The sequence below is a fragment of the Meriones unguiculatus genome, chromosome X, assembly GCF_030254825.1.
Source record: "Meriones unguiculatus strain TT.TT164.6M chromosome X, Bangor_MerUng_6.1, whole genome shotgun sequence".
NCBI lineage: Eukaryota > Metazoa > Chordata > Mammalia > Rodentia > Muridae > Meriones > Meriones unguiculatus.
In genome coordinates this window covers 12537094-12542038 of record NC_083369.1, presented here as the reverse complement: position 1 = coordinate 12542038, position 4945 = coordinate 12537094, and positions in this window count along the sequence as shown.

The following is a 4945-nucleotide window of genomic DNA, read 5'->3' as shown; positions in this document are numbered from 1 at the left end:
CTCCCCTATCAGTGGACTTGGGGAGTGGCATGCAAGCAGAGGGAGGAGGGAGGGTGGGATTGGGAGGGTAGGAGGGAAGGGCTTATGGGTGGATGCATAATGAATAAAGTGTAATTGAAGAAAAATTTAAAAAAAGGAAAAAAATAATTTAAGAACCTTAAATGACTTTCAAAACTGGAGGAAAACATGGAGTTAGTCAATTGGCATGGAGCACGTCTCGCCCCTGGGGGCAATGGTCTCCTGATCCTACTCAGACCTTGGACACCACCACTGCTAGTTCTAGAACTGATGCAGGATGTTCCAACGAGGGGGTTAAGGCTTCTCATAATATTTCCTATAAGCCCACACCTGTTTGTTTATATCCCCCATTTTTATTTATTATTAGCCAGATAGAGCCAAGTAATTGTGGTAATGATACTTACTTTTTTGCCCAATGCTGGAATGCTAGTAAATTTAGGTATGCCCTGGTTACTCACATGCCTTGCTGGGTGCCTGTGCCCGTTGATGCCCCTCACGCTATGACTCTCTTCAGACAGAAAAGGGATCTTGGAATTACAGCCACCATTGTTACTGCCATCTCATTGGCGGCTGTTGGAGCTACCACCGGGGCATTAGCCATGAGTCATACTGGGCAGACTGCTCAGACCCTGAATAATCATTTAGCCAATGTAGCTCATGCCTTAGATGTACAAAAAGGAATTAATGCTCAACTAAAAGGAAGCTTGATGGTGTTCAATCAGAGGATTGACCTCGTGCAGGAGCAAATTGATATCCTATGGCAAATCGCTCAACTTGGCTGTCAATGAAAATATGCTGGACTTTGAGTCACTAGCATATAACATGAGAATTTTTCCTGTGCTGCAAATCTGTCTAAACAATTGTCGAGCTATATTTTAGGTAATTGGACTGGAGAATTCGATACTACGATGGAGCAGCTGAGAGTGGCCATTGTCACAGTAAATTCTACCAGAGTGGACGCAGGACTAGCCACAGGATTATCATCATGGATTGCTGCAGCCATGAATCATTTGAAGGAATGGGCGGGCATGGGAGCGTTAGCAGGCCTTCTGGTGTTGGTCTCCTTGGTTTGCCTGTGGTATATATGCAAGATTAGAGTCTCACAACAGCGTAATGCAGCCATGATCATTCAGGCCTTTACAGCCATTGAAGCAGGACAGTCTCCCCAAGCATGGTTGGCTACCATAAAAATCTAAAATGTTATGCTCAGGATGCGAGGCTAAGCACTGCACTCAGGGTCAGCCGCTTTCGACCCAGAGCATGTCTGATTGCATGCGGGTTGATGCCCCAGGTCCCGCCTCTGAGAAAAAGGTATCAGACGGGTCTGATGTTCTTTGGGTGGATGACACTTAAATGAACATCGGTACAAAGTCCCAATTTATTTCTAATATCAGAGATCTGACCTCTACTCTTGCCTGATGCTTCTAAAACAAAAAGGGGGAACTGTAGAGAGCTGCGTAATGCCGCGCCTTAAAGATGGAGCTGGTTTCCTCCTTCCACCTTCCTGATGGTGAGTGCTCTCTGTCAGGAACAATTCCACATTTGGCTAAGGCTGAGGATCTGGCTTGCTTCCATGTATGTGGACCTATCTGCATTGCCCACGTGGCATGCTGGGGTTGGCTACCCAGAGGCTATTTAAGCTGTGGGCTGGCTTTCCCCAGGGTCAGATGATTGTTCAAGGTTCCTGAATAAACTGCATTGAAAAAAATATATATATATAAGGTTCTGCTTTGTGTTGTTGAACTACATTGTTTCAAATCAGTGGGTTGATTACATTATTGAATTTTGCAAAAACAATTAGGCAAGCTTTGCTTAGCAATAGCTTAAAGCAAATTAAAGGAAACAGGAATTAAAAATAAACTCATAACCCAGAAAATTTATTCCAATTGTTCTTTTAAGGAAATAAAATTTGAAAATCTACCTCAACTGTGAATTTATACAACTTGAAACTTCAAAACGGTAGAACCGCAATAGTATCTAAGGTTTTTTTTTTTTTTTTAATTTTATTCTTTTCTTATCAGTTACACTTTATTAACTCTGTATCCCAGCTGTATCCCACTCCCTCATTCCCTCCTAGTCCCACCCTCCCTCCCTCATCTCCACCCTGCCCCTTTCTAAGTCCACTGATGGGGGGGGGTGCTCCTCCCCATTCATCTGATCCTGTTTTATCAGGTATCTTCAGGACTGTAAGTTTTACAAAATGTGAATAAGCATATCCATATATGAATGACACTACTATTAATAATGTGTTTTTATCTGCTTAAGGTCTTTTTTTAGTAATAGTAATCACAATTCTCTAGTGAAATGTATTCCCCTGATTCTCACTTCACAATAGAAGCTGGGAACAAAGAAACAGACAGTTCTTGAATTAATAAATTCACGGTGGCTGATGCTTTATTTTCTGATGACTATAAATGAATGGGTTATTTCAGTAATGGTTATGTGCTCAGTAAGCAGGGAAGCTCATTGTCTTTTAATTGTATGTATTTGGTAAATTAGTTTTAAAGGTCACACTGGTATTCATTAACAGCAGCTTCAATGCAGCTCTTCCAAGTTATACTTTTAAAATTTTTTAATTATTTTTATTTTTATTAATTACGGTTTATTCACTTTGTATTCCCCCTGTACCTCCCTCTCTCCTCCCCTCTCAATCCCACCGTGCCTCTTCCCCACCCATGTTCTTCTCCCAGTCCACTGATAAGGGAGGTTCTCCTCCCCTTTCCTCTGATCCTAGTCTATCAGGTCTCATCATGAGTGGCTGCATCGTCTTCTTCTGTGACCTGGTAAGACTGCTCCTCCTCAGGGGGAGGTGATCAAAGAGCAGGCCAATCAGTTCCTGTAAGAGACAGTCTCTGTCCCCATTATTACGGAGGCCACTTGGACACTGAATTGCCATAGGCTACCTCAGTACAGGGGTTCCAGGCCATCTCCATGAGTGGTCCTTGGCTGGAGTATCAGGTTCAGAAAAGACCCCTGTGCCCAGGCTTTTAGCATCTGTGTCTGTCCTTGTGGAGCTCCTGTTCTCTCCAACTCTTACTGTCTCCCACTTCTTTCATAAGATTCCATGAACTCTGCCCAAAGTTTGGCTATGAGTCTCAGCATCTGCCTCTATACCCTGCAGGGTAGAGCCTTTCAGAGGCCCTCTGTGGTAGGCTCCTGTCCTGTTCTCTGTTTTCTCCCTCTCCGATGTCCATCCTCTTTGCTTTTCTGAATGGGAATTGAGCATCTGAGCCAGAGTCCTCCTTCCTGATTAGCTTCCTTAGGTATACAGATTTTGGTATGTTTATCCTATATTATAGGTCTAATATACCTTGTGTGTCTTTCTGCTTCTGGGATACCTCACTCAGGATGATCTTTTCCATTTCTCACCATTTACCTGCAAATTTCATGATTTCCTTGTTTTTGTTTTTGTTTTTGTTTTTTTTTTAATCGCTGAGTAGTATTCCATTGTGCATATGTACCTCAATTTCTGTATCCATTCCTCAACTGAGAGGCATCTGGGTTGTTTCCAGCTTCTGGTTATTACAAATAAAGCTGCTACAAACATGGTTGAGCAAATGTCCTTCTTGTATACTTGAGCGTCTCTTGGGTATATGCCTAGGAGTGGTATAGGTGGATCTTGAGGAAGCGCTATTCCTAATTGTCTGAGATAGCGCCAGATATTGTTATTAATAAAATCCAGTGATCTAACTTTGATCAAAGGAAGAGCAAGCTACAATTTTCTGCTTAGTTTCATAGAATTAGAAGCTACTTTGTGAAAACATTTTGGAAAATCTGTTTGTATAGTGTATTATTAGAATCCAAGCCTCACTGCATAAATTAAAATTGGTGGGTTCTTTTTATTATTTTCATTTTGCCTAATACATGTATTTTTGGAAGTTTGTTGTTTTACAACTAAAAGAGCACTTGAATATGTGCTTTGAATATATGTGGCTGTCATAATGAATAGCTACAGACTTGGTAACTTCAAACAACAGAAGATTATTCTCTAGCTTCTGGGGCTAGATTGAAGTCCTTAGTTCTAAATATAGTCATTCTGAGATTTCTAGTGAATGTAGACTAGAGGAGAATGTCATTTAACCCACTACAATGTGCATTTGTTTTTCTTTTCTTTATTTTATAGGGGCTATTTGTTATTTTATTATTATTATTAATAATATTATATTTACAATTTATTTCATTTGTTTTTCTAAATTTGTTGCAGTTCTATGCTACAATTGAAGAGTTAGAAACCCAGAAAACTGAAGTTTTGTAAGTATGCATCCAAGTTACATTTCAATGTCGAACACTGATATCAGTCTGATGAAAAGTCCTTTACACAATCCCTTATAGAAAATTGCCTACCCTGTGGGTTTTGGACAGAAGATTGCTGTGTGGAAAATACGTCCTGAAAGTCCTCTCTACTAATGTATCTCTTCCTTATTGCTCCAGAGATGGCGTTCTTCACCTATCCTAATCTGCCCAATCCCATTTTGAAAAATAAAATAAAACAAGAAGATGTTCTGAGATCTCCTACTGCCTAGGTAGACCAGGTTTATATATTGACAATCTTGCCCCCCAATACTTGCCTCATCCTTGGTTGGTCACATATGATATAATAGAGTGATGGCCATTAGACTGGTAGATTTTAAAAATCCTACAGCTTGTGCACAATGATGAATTTTAAAAATGATAAAATTTTCCTTCTAAAACTGGAAACTCTGGCAAACCATGTGCATTGTCACCCTGCTTAGGTAATCCATGCATTGGATATCTTTGTGTAATATTTGAATCAATAACTAATTGATGACTCCTGAAAATAATTATGAAACTCTGGACCTCATTTGGACTTGGGAAATACAAAGGCCCCTTGAATTAAAAAAATTGTTCTTACAATGAAGTTTGTTCTGAGTTCTCAACTCTACAAAAAGACTAAAGGCAAAACAGA